This window comes from Podarcis bocagei (assembly GCF_964188305.1).
Source record: "Podarcis bocagei genome assembly, chromosome: 5".
In the NCBI taxonomy this organism is placed as follows: domain Eukaryota; kingdom Metazoa; phylum Chordata; class Lepidosauria; order Squamata; family Lacertidae; genus Podarcis; species Podarcis bocagei.
In genome coordinates this window covers 38,557,516-38,571,895 of record NC_138129.1, presented here as the reverse complement: position 1 = coordinate 38,571,895, position 14,380 = coordinate 38,557,516, and the positions used below count along the sequence as shown (strand labels likewise).

The 14,380-nt window shown below is 40.8% G+C and overlaps 1 long non-coding RNA gene across 1 annotated transcript; it reads right to left on the bottom strand.

Moving 5' to 3' along the window:
* Positions 1-12,395: 12,395 nt before the first annotated feature.
* LOC308587237 lies at positions 12,396-13,248 on the bottom strand. The gene is made up of 2 exons (XR_014008301.1): positions 13,198-13,248; positions 12,396-12,524 (listed from the first exon to the last, which is right to left on the bottom strand). It is a non-coding gene; the product is annotated as an uncharacterized lncRNA (long non-coding RNA).
* Between the last annotated feature and the right edge of the window lie 1,132 nt (positions 13,249-14,380).

Sequence of the window (14,380 nt, the reverse complement as noted above, 5' to 3'; positions counted from 1 at the left end):
TGAATGAATGTGCCCCAAATTTCAAGCAGTGATAGCAGCGTAGCAAATGGAAAAAGACGCTGAAAGTGCTTAAATCCTAAAATGTGAGGTGTTGGGCCATGAAAGTTCTTTCTCCTAAATCCATGTGCAGTAGAGTGGGCTATGGGTATCAGGCAGGAAAAAGTGGCCACATCTTGTATCTGCCCACATGACTGAAAAACATGGAGCAAGTTATTTTAGTTAAGCATATACTGGGGGCTGGGGAGGGGAGGCAGGATGACAATGACACACAATTATGCTGCAAAGTATTCACTCCAATGGTCCCTTTTGATGGAGCTCAAGCATGGAGCACAATTATGTTTTCTTTCTAGTAAATTGCTGTCCCTATTTTATCTTAGTGTTGGGGAGGGGGAGAGAAATGGATTTCAAGTTTTATCCTCTTACCCCTGCCATCTAGAAATTGAAAGTTGTGAGGGAAAAGCATATGCATGGATGCATCTTGACTCAGTTATGTGTGTGGAAAATCCCATGCAGCAATGCTAAAGGCATGTCCACCTTTGATCATGATTTAGCTGTTAATCCAATTTTCCCCCATCTGAATCAGTCCACACCTGCAGGTATTTGAATTTGTACATGAGGAGCAAATTCATTCTTTCCCATTCATATCATTCATTGCAATTCAATGATATATTTTTCTAGTATATGCTCAACCTGGGCTAGGTATGTACTCCCATTTATTCTACCTCCAGGGTGGTCTTATTGCTGGTTTGGGAAGCAGTATACACATGATTTTAGTGTCTACCGCAACTAATATTAGTGTACTGGAAGAAGCAAAGATCACCAGTTGAAGCAATGATTCTTCAACATCAACTTTGTTGGACTGGTCATGTTGTGCGGATGCCTAATAATCGTCTTCCAAAGCAACTACTCTATTCTGAACTTAAAAATGGAAAGCGTAATGCTGGTGGTCAACAAAAGAGGTTTAAAGACTGTCTCAAGGCAAATATTAAAAAATGTAGTATAAACACTGACAACTGGGAAACACTGGCCTGCGAGTGCTCCAGTTGGAGAACAGCCTTTACCAAAGGTGTCATGGGCTTTGAAGACACTCAAACTCAGGACGCAAGGGAGAAATGTGCTAAGAGGAAGGCACACTTGGCAAATCCACACTGTGATCAACTTCCACCTGGAAACCAATGTCCCCACTGTGGAAGGACGTGTGGATCCAGAGTTGGCCTCCACAGTCACTTACGGACTCATTGTTAAAACCGTGTCTATGGAAGACAATCTTATTCGGCTAGGAGTGATCGCCAAAGAAAGAAGAAGAAGACAGCCCTGCTGTCTTAGGATCCTCCTGCTCATTCTGCAAAGCAAAATTTCAGTTTTAACATCTAGAAATCAGTCTGGGGCCACTAAACTGGATGGATTGACAATGTCTGATGTGATTGCTAAAGGGAAAAGATTTGAGGCTCACAAGACCTTGAAATTGGCAACTGTAAGGTTTCAGTATGCTTCATTCATTTGGTGGTGTTTTGTAATTTTGCCTTATTCACCCAGCTGCTTTTGTTTGATGCGCCTTGTTTGCAAAGCTCCTCAAATCAGACAAGACTCTTTGACACCTATGAATATTTGCTTCTCTTCTAGGCAAGATTTGTGTTTGTAGAAGAAGGAGCGTTAGTTGTATGCACAGATTAGAATTTAAAACACAATGATTCTAATAACCCTGTTTGAATGTGCTTTGTGGGCAATAATTAGAAGCATCACAGGTCTTTAAATATGACACCATCCCTTTACTGGACAATAACGATTCATCTCCCAGTAGAAAAAGGACTGCACAGAAAATTAAGAATACAATAATTTCATTCCAGTGCCTTTCTGGGGTTTTTTAGTGGCCAATCGCTCAAACATATATCCTTGTTCTGACAGTATTATTGCATCACTGCAGAATGTTAAAAGACTCTGCTAAAAAACAGAAACCTGCTCACTTTAAAGCACAGAGATCAGAGCACTTATTCAGGACTGGAAGTCACTAATGAAAGCGAAGAAGTCACTCATCTCCTTATTCCCAAAGTTCTTGAGGCCTCCTAGACATGACAGAACAAACTGCTAACTCTAGAACTCAGGGGTGAAAATGAGACCCTTTTATGGAACAGTGTATTATACTAGAACTGTTACTCTACACCACACCTTCCCATCTACATTCACCATTACAGACCCCAGACATTTGAGCTGGCTCTTAGAATCATAGAATTGTAGAGTTGGAAGGGACCCTGAGGATAATCTAGTCCAACACCCTGCCATGATGGAATCTGCAGCTGTCCCATACAGGGATCAAAACTGTATCCTTGGTGTTATCAGCATCACACTCTAACCAACTGAGCTATCCAGGCATTATTGTTTGCCTTCATATTTTCACAGGGATGGTAACAGGTTTCTGCCACTCTCTCTGATTCAGCTCTCAGGTCTATGAAATGCATCTCCCCCCCCCCCTTGTGTACAGCTTCTTGTTTTTATTCATGTTATGATATACAGCAGAGGCACAAAATAATGGTTATAAGTAGAGGAACAAAAATCTGCAGCAACTTGCTCAGTGAGGAACACAATTGCAAGCTGGAATTTAAAAAACATTGTTTTCACACCATTTGGCCAGAATTGCTTTCGGAAAGGGAAATTTCTTCCCCAATGAACACTTACAATGCAGATACAGGGCTTTCATGAAACAACCGAGGGGATTTTGTTTTAGAAGTGGCCAAAGATGTGTGGATTTTTAATGCATTTTTTAAAAAAATATATAATGAAGCATGCAAATATGCAGATAGTTCTTCCATTTAGCAAAGCATATCCTCATCCCCACCTGCCAGTTCAAGCAATCTTGCTGATTTCCACTTTCAAGTTCATAAAGTGGGGTGGGTTGAGGTTAAGAGAGCTACAGAGAACAAACAGACAAATATTATTCTACTATCTGCAGTCTCTTCTGAATATGATTTGTGATTCTTAGGCTTATTAGGAATGTACCATCACTATTTCCCTCTCAAATCTGACCTTTATTCCATTGGTACTTTTCTCATACACTTTAATCCAAATACTTTCAGTGGCAAATCTAGGAAGCAGCTGGTGTCAATCCCTAGTGATCTGGTTAAAAAATAATCACCTTTCGTTTATTTTTTATTTCTTATATATTAAAAAAACAAGGCGAGAACAAGCTGTGTTATATTTAGCCTGCTGTAGTCTTAACCTTTCTTTGAAATGCGAATATCAGCTCTGCCCACAGAGGAGTACAGCTGTGATAAGTGGCAGGGAAAAAAAGTTTACTGATGTGTAATCAGCAACCCAAGTAGGCAGGCAGAAGTGATTTGATAGCACCCTTTCCATGCCAAGGTGCCTAGATCTAGCAGCCGAGTCTTACAATATAGTAGCAGAAGAAAGTCATGCAAAAAGCAGCCTATGAGCAATCACGTACCAAGTGTACACTGTGCCATAGTATGTGTCCATACTTGGGATTCCAATGTTGCCATCTTGATGCTTTGCCAGAGTTTCTGAAAAAGGACGCACACACTGGAGAGAGAAAACATCACCATACAGATGCTGTCATCTTACAGTCACAGGAGGGTAAGTGTCTCAGTCTCTTGGGGGCACTAAAGTAAAATATATTTAGGAAGCAGATCCAGGAAAACAATTTTGAAGCACACATGGAATCCATATATTTACCCAATAGCTTCAATGGCCAGCTCATGCATCTGATGCAATAGGCTGCCTTGTCTATGAAACCTAATGTCATAGACAATAATAAATAGACAATAAGGGTTGAGTGAAGCATTGGAATTTAACACAGTACCCCACATTATCCCTAGTGTGTGAAAAGGCCATTATGTTTGGTTGCTTTATGAAGTAGGGAAATTACACGGCAGGAGGTAAAGCTGATACTACGGCTCAAAACACGTTGCTGTATCTTAATGAAACTTGTTTATTGTAGGTGGCTGCAGTAATCAGTGCAGTATTGATTAGGTGAAATATGGGCACTGTAAACCGTCACAGTAAAACTAGTTGCAAGGGGGAACTTTGATTGATTCTTTCTGCAACTTTTCCTCCCCCTGGAACACACAGAGACACACACAAGTAAGGATAGCACCAGCAATGAATGCTTGTCATGGACAAAATCTCAACACCAATGACTGTCAAGACCTCTCAAACAATGGTGTACTAAACTTTGTAGAATGATGCTTTGCGGACAGAACATGGAAGATCAATTGTACAGAGCCCTGCAGTTGGTATTTATTACGTTTTACATAATGATTTTTTCCAGATCTTATAATTTATCCAGTGTTTCCTGAACAATCCTCATGACAGCTTCTTCTTGCTGCTCTCCTTCCTGTTATGACTATAAAATGCTGCTTAAGCAGTTCACGCATAAGAAAAAAGACAGTGGCCATGCATCCCACATCATAATACTTTGGTCAAAAAGCTATTATAAGGGCTATCTTGTCCAAGAACACAGAACAGGGGCCCTAAAATTGCCTGTCAAGAGTTAGGGTCTGGACAGCTAACAGGGCAAGCAAAAAGGATCCCTGAATTACAGCCTTCCCACTGTGTAAGATGTATTGTGTTTCTTATTGAATTATAGTAGTTATTTCCAAATTTGCATCTATATAAAATCTGTGTATGTAAATTTTATGTAAAACTGTATATTTTTAAATTTTTTTTTAGTGAAGCAATTCTTCCTTTTTAGTGATGCACTGGTGACAATCCCATAGATGGGAACCTTTTTTCCTCACAAGATGACAAAATGTCTTGGTCTGACACTTCTCATAACTGGGACTCAGATCACCCTTCTGCCTGTCTTTGCCTTCAGTTATGCATGCTTTCCACATTTTTAATAATAATAATAAATAATAATAATAAACCTTTATTGTCACTACACCACCTGTGTGCAGTGAAATTAAACGACCCCCCCACACATTCATTGTTTAACGCTACAGCTGATCTGAGAACGAGCATCTTCTCATCTTCTCTCCATCAGACCTTTCATCCTCTTCCCAAAGAATTGAAATGACCTATCATTTTATGAAACAAGCATAAAAGATGCTTTAATTTTCTCTAAAAGCAAAAGGATAATAACAGCTCTCTTTCTCTCTCACTCTTGGCAAACATATGACTATATGAAAGAGACTCGGGCTCCATCCCTTTGAAGATGCTAGCAAGTTTGTGTTCAGTGCGAAAACATACATGCATTCAGAGTTATCCTTCTCTGACCTCCTGCACTATGTGTTCCAATCTGCGTCAACAGGAGCAACTAGAAGAGTTGCATCAAGAAACCACAGCAACTGACCCCTCTCCCCCTCCCCCCCACCACTAGCCAACTTTGTTGTTTCAGCACAGGAGATAAAAATAAATTACATGAATGTCGTTTCAGAAAGACAAAGGTACTTAATTGGCTTGCAGTTTGCTGCACTGTAAATAATAAATCACAGTGTTATGAACGTGACCTTCCTTTCTGCTATCAGCCTGATCTTCTCTGAGCAGGGGTACAGAAACCAGCAGTCTCCATGGTAGCACTGTCAGCATCTCAGAAATTGCAGGCAGTAAGTGGAGGCTTCTGGATCAACAGATATCACCCTGGCACAGCCTTGCACATCTGGCTTTGCTTTTTGGAAGCAGGTGGCCTCCACAGCACATCCAGCTGCAACATTGTTTTCACTGAAAGACAAGGAGAAAGACAAACAATGGTTGTGATGAAGCTGAAGCCATGAATTATCCTGACAAGATGCCAAACATCTTCTGCAATGAAAGATGGAATGGTTTGTGTAGGTAAAACAGGCACACACATCATCACAGGGACTAGGGTAGTGAGGATAATCATAGCCAGCAAATAGTGCCAATTTAATTGGCAAGGCATTTACTTAAAATTTGTTAAAATTTGGTGAATTATTTACTCCGGAGGTGGTTTTAATGTTGTTCAATAATCTCAGGGTTGGTTTAAAATAATAATTAGGGCTGGATCCAGCTTTACACAAGTTTTGAGCACATCCATTGAAATAATGGTTTACTACAAACAACTCCCTTTGATTTCAGTGGCTCTACTCTAAGCACACCTGCGAATGGCTCCAACCCTCAGTCAATAAAATAGATATGTATCTAACTCAGTTCTTCAGAGGCTCAGCTGAAACTAATGTGCCCAGGTAGGTTAGATTGGGAGAGGGTGACTGGCCCAAAGTGGACTTCATGGCTGAGAGGAGATTTGAACCCTGGTCTCCCAGGTCCTATTTCAGCACTCTAACTGTTCACTGCCTCCCACATGCGCTTGCGCATTTCCCATAGCATAAAAATACAGATGTAAATACATATAGTAGATTTAGAGATAGTGATTACATTCCACTGTCATCTCTCTCTCTCTCTCTCTCTCTCTCTCTCTCTCTCTCACACACACACACACACACACACACACACACACACTTTTCCTGGTCCTTTTTTTCCTGTGCTTCTCCATTCAGGTACAATCATTATCCTACCAAAAATACACCAACAAACAACAGTTGAACTTCAGCTCCTCCTTTCTTCGAATTGGATCCAGTGAGCCTTGTACACCACACAAGAACATCTAAATCTACCATTCAGGACCTCTGGATTTGCCATTACAACTGTAGCACCTTATGCTGATTCATTGAGTGTCCTCAATCTTTCTGCAGTATCAGAAGAGATTGGACCCTTGAGGGAAAGGACCCTTGAGCTGTTTGATCTTTGTGAACTGCTATATGAAATGGCCTCAGCTGCACCTCTTGGGCAAATAATGTGAAGGAGCAGGGCTGCACTAATGGACTTGCCCCTGGCACAGCATACCCCCATTAGCCTTGCTCCCACATCTCCACATTGAGCACAGACATAGGCAAAGAAACCCACACAGAGAGGCTTCACACAATCTGGACACCCAGTTGTTCAGGAATCTGGATGCCATAGAGGCTGTGTATGCAACCAACTGATCACACATAGAAGTTGCTTTGTGGGTGTCTACACTCCATGCAAGGACTCTAAGGAAGGTGTGGGTGGCTCAGGGATTTGCCAGTGGAAGTAGAGCCAGTAGCACAGCCTCACTTCTGCTTCATTCCATGAGTGATCACTCATTCTGAGTAATACATGAATAGGGGTACTGGTACAGACCTATCAGTGGCAGAACGAGCAGAGCTCGTGCTCATTCTAAAAGTTCTGGATTATGCTTTCGGTGTCTTCATTTAACACAATAGATTTCTAACAGCCTTGCCACCTTCCACTTGCATATGATAAGAGGCTCATACACATGAGAATGAAGGGGTTGTTGCATTGTCATTGGTGCTAGTAGGAAGATGGCATTTTAGCTTTTTATAATAATCTTCAGGAAGTCAAAGGCAAATGTCACAACTGCAAATGTTAACACCGATAAGTAATTATTTAGTTTCCGGATCTTGAGATACACAAGAAAAAATATTCACTCCTGCTCACTGTTAGAGCCCTTTCCGTATTTGACAGCTCCACACGTACACATGAAGGTCACCTGCACATCCTGATTTCACTTCTATTCGGTGGAAGTTTCAAGATTTTCTTGAAGCCTATCTCAGGTCTCTGGATATACTGTGTTGATTTTCTGGGCAGACAAACAACAGACTGAAGCTCTGCTATTTTGGAGTTGGTTCCATTCTAATCAGGGAAAAGAGAACCACTGGAGTCAATTCTGCACAGTAAATTGGATTCAGGCTTTGTTCCATAGCCATTGGCATTCAAAATTGCATGCACCAAAGGCAATATCCTCAAGCAACTTATCTACAAGTAGTGCTGAAACGGACAGAAAACAGCATAATGCTGGGAGTTCCAGAGAAGCCTACAGCACTGATAATGTCACTCTGTGAATTAATTTACCAATGGAATGGCTATACAGGTGTATGGAAATTTTTAACACTCTGCAAGTTGTTAAGATTAGGGCTTGTTTTTGTATAGGTACTGAGCTGGATACAGACTTTGGCTGCCATCTTATGCACACTTACTGGGAAGTTTATTTTCACTGAAGTCTATGGAAATTATGTCTGAGTAAATCTGCATATGCTTTTCACTGTTAGTTGAACTTAATTTCCATTGAAATGAATTTAACCATGAGATAACTTTTCACATTGTTTTCAGTGTGACCTAAGTGCAACTAACACACTCTGGATCAAACATACGCTGTTTTGGATGTTTATGACAGGGCATATGCACCTACTTTCCTTGGAATGAGAATCAGAAAGGAGGAACAGGTTTCTGAACAGAAACTTGGGACATTATTTCAAATCCAAAAGCAGAGGTTATATACACAGTTCTCTGCGTGGTGTTGGACCTGTGATGGTTCTTTTACCTATTCAGGTCAATACAGCCATCGTGAAATGAATATGCATGCATGTTGTTGTTTTTCCTAATGAGCCTCTGGTTTTGTGTGTTCAAGAAATACCTTCCTGGTTGGCATGCAGAATTTGATTCTGTAGCTTTGTAGGGGTCACTGCTTCTGTGTGATACGGAGTCTGTTGCATCTGCTTGGTTTCATGCTAATATATGAACTACCAGATCAATGATTCATTCGAGCTTGCTGATGAGTCTTTGACTGTCAGTGGCCCTCCACATCATGCAGAGGTCTCACTAACTCTTCTACAAGAACTTTTAGCTGCAAATGCCAGCCATTGAGCATAGCAAAAATAGCTCTGAACTATGGCCCCTCCCCTAAGAGTGCAATCTTATACACACTTACCTGGGACTCCTACTGAACCCAAAGGACTTAATTCTGAGGGGGCAGGCATAGGATTGTACTGGTAAACAATTAACTCCCTTAACGCATGTCAAAAAAGGCATGGTGCTCCACATTCTGTTCTGGGGCCAAAAGAATATCAGTGGAGGGGAAAACATGGGGAAGGAGCTACGTATATCATTCATAGGCTGAAAAAAGCCCTTTCTTCTTGTTACCTCTGCTACTGTTGGACTTGATGTGGTTGGCTGGTGCTCCAGAAACATCTGATCACCACAAGGGCTTTGGTGATACCCCAGTCCAGACTCCAGAGTTCGTGACATTCCCATGTTCAAGCTTCCATGTTCAGTGTTATTCTGCAAAAGCTATCAAATTTGTCCAAGGTGTGCTGAACAGCAGCATAATCTGCTGTTCAGTTTTGCTTTTCCAGTACCTACTCAACCATCTACTTTGTTCATCTCTCCATCAGCTAAATATGGCTTCCTTGTCAAAAAATCATTTTACCATTATTGCTTATTTCCAGAACATATTTATTATTATCCAGCTCACAAACCAGCATGCAACCAAAGCTGGTGAAGCAGCTTCTGATTTACATGGGCATCACTGCATGGAGGATTCAGTCTTCTGAAAATAATGCTTGCTGTATGTTTGTTTGTTTGTGTGTGTGTGTGTGTGCTCGTGCGTGCGTGTGTATAGAGGGAGAGAGAGAGAGAGAGAGAGAGAGAGAGAGAGAGAGAGAGGGTATTATACAGACATCTACTGCAAAGTAATGAAAGAAATTAAAAAATGCAATTACTGCCTAGCTGATAACAAAATCACCAATAGCAAGAGGCCTACTTTAAGAGTTTTTAAAGTCTCACCCACCTGTATCCAAGGACTCTTTCACAGATTGTGTAGTAAGGATTCCTTCAACACACCCACTGTCTCTCAAATATTGCACAAAGCATACAACTCTTTGGCCCTTTTATCGGCTCATGTGGGACCAATATAGATAGCTGGCCCTGATGAATACTTGAGGTTCCCGACCCCTACATTTGTACGTAATTCATGGGCAGTCATTTAATTTTATTCTGATTCTAATTCTTAAGCTGTATTTTAATCAATTGTTTGGTTGTGTTTTAATGAATTTGATATTTCATGTTAGCCTCCCTGAGCCCGGTCTTGGCCGGAAAGGGTGGGGTATAAATAAAAATTTACTTGTTGTTGTTGTTGTTGTTTAGTTGTTTAGTCGTGTCCGACTCTTAGTGACCCCATGGACCAGAGCACGCCAGGCACTCCTGTCTTCCACTGCCTCCCGCAGTTTGGTCAGACTCATACTGGTAGCTTCGAGAACACTATCCAACCATCTCGTCCTCTGTTGTCCCCTTCTCCTTTCAATACCCTTTCTGGTTTATATACTTTTAGCAGTAGTTGCCAACAATATTCCAAAATAAATTTAGCAACGAGAACTAGGGACTCCCCCCCCCCAATTCTGCAGAAGATACTGGATTTTGCACTAAAATCTAATGCTCTAGGTTACAGTCCATCACTAGTTGAGCATATTTCTACATTCCTGGAAGAGAACAAATTGTGAAGGAAATGCCTTTAAAGTCTTTGCATCCAAAAACTTTGTAACCCTAGGCTTAAAATAGAGAAATAACTCACACAGGGTCTTAATTAGAAGCTACAATGAGCTGTTACTTAAATTCAGAGAGAAAATGATGGAATGTTTCACTTTTTCTATGTTTAAGCATTAGTTGTCTGTTTAATATACCAGATGTCTCTGTTTTTTGTACTGGCTGACGCTTATGGACTTGTCCTCTCAACTTTACCTGTATGCAAATATATACCTTGTGCTATGAGTGTGATTAAAATTGGCAGAAACTGAAATATCTGAAATATCTCAAAGATTAAAGAGTTATGTAACAAATACTATGTGCACATGTATTGGGATATGCCAAGCAAAGTATAATAGTCTCAATGATTTCCTTCTTTGGGGAAGCACATTTGGGGTTCCACCAAAGGTGGAGGTGCTACCCTGAAGTTCTGTCCTGGTGCAGCAGAAATAAAAAAGGTGCTTAAATCTGGCCTGTTTTGCTTTGAATATGTCTTGCATGTGTTTTTATTACAGAAACCTCCTACTTAGGAATGAACCTGGGGTTTCTGGCCATGCCCACGATCAGTGGTGGTTGTTCTTCATAGCCCTCTGGGGGCTGCGAGGAAGTTCAGGCAGGGGGAAGAGGCAGTGGGGTCTGGGGAGTTCACTGCATCCCACAGTGGTACATAATCCTGTGTCTGTCAACTTAAAATGCAGAGTGGGCGCGACCTGGGAGTATGTCCCTGCCATGGACAAGCCTCTGTTACTGGCATGATTTGTAGATGGTTCCTCCTTAATCTGGACAATTGGCATTCATCAAGAGGTACTCCTGGACTGACACATGCTAATGGGCTGTGATCAATCAGCTGACAGAAGGACTAGGCTTGGCTCTCTGAAGGTATTTGAATGTTTTTCTGAAGCTTGAGAATCCCTACAACAGCCGGGAAAAGAAGGAGGAGGACAAGGTGCTTTGTGCTTTCTTATGGTTTTCAAATGGTCTTTCCTTTTCTTGTCCTCCCCTGCACAATGAAAGAGACGTGTGTAGCCATTGCTTTGTTACTTTGTCTGAAACTTCAAAAAGTGGAGGGAGGCTTTTTATTTATGCTCAATAAGGAATTTAATATGGTTTTGCTATGCCCCCCCCCCGATCGAGGCTGAATGGATTTTATCTATGAGTATCTGGACTGGGGTGTTGTAGGAGGAATGGGAGGAGGGAGAGAATGAGCTGCAGCTGAACAGATGTGGAAAAGAGGCTGAATTTGAGAAAATATCTTGCTCTTAACTGTGTGCCGAGAAAGAACTCCAGAGGGGAATTTTAATGGTGGAAGCTTGGAGGTGCACCCTGTGTAGTATTTATTGCTGCAGCTCATATGCTAGTTTGCAAACAGCAGAAGGAATGGAATGTGATCTTGTACAATCTAGATAAACACTGCAAAGTACTGGACAATGGAAGATAGTAATGTACTCTCTCGGCACACCAGGTCTGGAACAAAAATGTATATGAAGGACTACACACATGAACTGGATTTTATATTTATAAGATATAACAGAGGTGCTGTTTGTAAGGAGGAAAAAGCGGTCAACTGGAAGAATGGTTTAATGGCAAGTGACCACTGGACACTAAATAAGAAATGATGCATCTACGGGAGGAAATGATCGACATATGTTTGCAACAGGAGTGGGAAACCTGATTTTAAGAAATTGTATTGAATTAAAGTAGTTCAATTTGTTTTGTAGTAATTTGGAAAAACCATAAAAATAAATAAATAAATGAATAAAATGAATAAACTTGTGAGTGGAACTGGCCACCCCCTTGACAAAATGAACATTTCATGAGACTATTGACTCTTTGAAATCAATAGACAATGATTACTTCTAGCTGATATCATAGCGAGAGTTAGTGCAGCATAGTGGCTACGGGACTGAACTATCTTACCTCTGCTATGAAATCACTAGGCAGCCTTATACTCTCATCTTCCACTCTGAAATGACAGTACAGAAATAATAAAACTGATCTATCTTACAGTGCTGCTGAATGAATTAATGAGCTAATGCATGTGAAATGCTTTCAGCTCTCTCAAGCACAACACAGAAATGCAAATAATAATTGTGGAATATGCAGGTCTTTACTATTAAGAACTATGTAAAATTCCTTTAGAACATTAGAAGCTAGTATGCTTGATTGCTGACATTTTCAGTTCCTGCACAAATTTGCTCTGATCCAGCAAAGACAACCTGTGGATTGGGAAAAGAATTCCATGAATGCTGAAGAAAGGAGAGAGAAATAAACCTCAAGCATGCCACTATTAAGTGATGCCCAACGTAGGCATCCAGAAACCAAAAGTACTATTCCATTATGAGGGAAATTCTAAAAATGAGCAACACTGCCACTGACCTGGCTTAGTGTGGTTCTTAATTTATAGGCATTCCTGAATCAAACTTATAGTGGGGCTCAAAAACCTGGAATTTACTTGGTTCCATACAGAACTTAGCAGAGCTCAGAGCAATCAGCCCAGGTCTGTCTATGGCTCTGCTTTCAAATCCTTTTATTTATTTGTCATGCTAGAGCGTTAGAAGGGGATGTGTGGTATGGGATGGAACCCAGGAACTGGCTGCATCATTCATTCTAGATTAACGGTGCATTTTAAAACTCTGGCAAACTAATTCTCTCTACAGTCACATTTCCACATCACAATGAAAACATTTGCCTTGACAAGGAATTAATTTAGCTCCTTTCGTTATAATTAAGGCCAATGCATGTCAAAGGCAGCATGTACACCATATATCACTGGATTACCTGTCTGATGGGCAATACGTTTTAAGCACTTTAAAGTTTTCACTACCTGCTGCTTTTCATTTAGACACAATTAATCTTGTAATGAGGTGGAACCTATTTCCCAGCCCTTACAGTTTGCTTTTTCAGCTTCCCAAACCATGCATGAAGAGGTAAATTTCCAGTTGCTGCTCTGTTTATATTCAATAGAATCGGCTTGCCCTGATTTCGATTCTGGTCTGGTCATTTTAAAATTGGAACTCCTGAAAAACAAAATGAAACACATGCTATTTCCAAAGCAATATACAGAAAATCCAAGCATGACCACGGAGCTCCTTGACCAATCCTATATGATCGGGCCTCATCTTAACACATCCAAAAATGGATCTCCTAGAAATAAAAATGTCTATGTGTCAGTAGTGATTGGCCACATATCTAAAAATGCTGGCAAAGCTCATCAAAATGCTCAGAAGGTTCTACAGATGAAAGTTAGGCTTGTTGACAACTAAGCAGGATCACAGGAGGTTACTGAAGTAGACCAGGAACATGGCAATCAAATAAGGAGAATGGATCATACATAAATATCATTTGGATCAGCCCATCTAATAGAGTACTTAACGAAGATGAGCAGGCCAGGATCTGATCAGTGCTTGGAATAGAGACCACTTGGGAAGCCTACATATACTTCCTTCAGTTCCAGGAAGAAAGTTCAGACACAAAGGCAATAAATACATAAAATACCAATATAACAATGTAATATATCACAAGTTAGCATATCAGTGAACAGAGCTGGTGTTAAGCACCCTATGGTCTGTTTAGTTGTTCTGATGCTCTTTTAATATTTGTAATGATTTGAACTCTGTTTGAAAGGTTGCATCATGTTATGTATTTTCTGCTGCTCTGAGTTCCTATAGGAGGAAAGGCAAGGTAAAAATCTTATAAATAAAATAAAGTAGTGAAGCACAATAAAATAGGATAAAAGAAGGTAAAAGTAGCAATGAAGAAATTGCAATTTTTTTCTAGAATTTTATGGTGCCCTCCATGACAAGCTCTCCCAGTAGCCATCTCTTTCTCATTTCTGCCAAACAGAAAGTTCTGTGCATGCCAAACAGCCTCTTACTGCACCCCAGCCCCAGTGTGCCCCCTCCAAAAGTGGCTTGAGGGTCAGGAGGGTCAGGAGAACCCCAAAAACAGGGCATGGGGAAGGGATGTGCTGACATGCTTGCACATATGCAATGTTTATAATAACACAGCATGACTTTACCCCCGAAGGCATACTCTTCCATTGTCTCCCGAGACAGACAGATGCCAACAATTC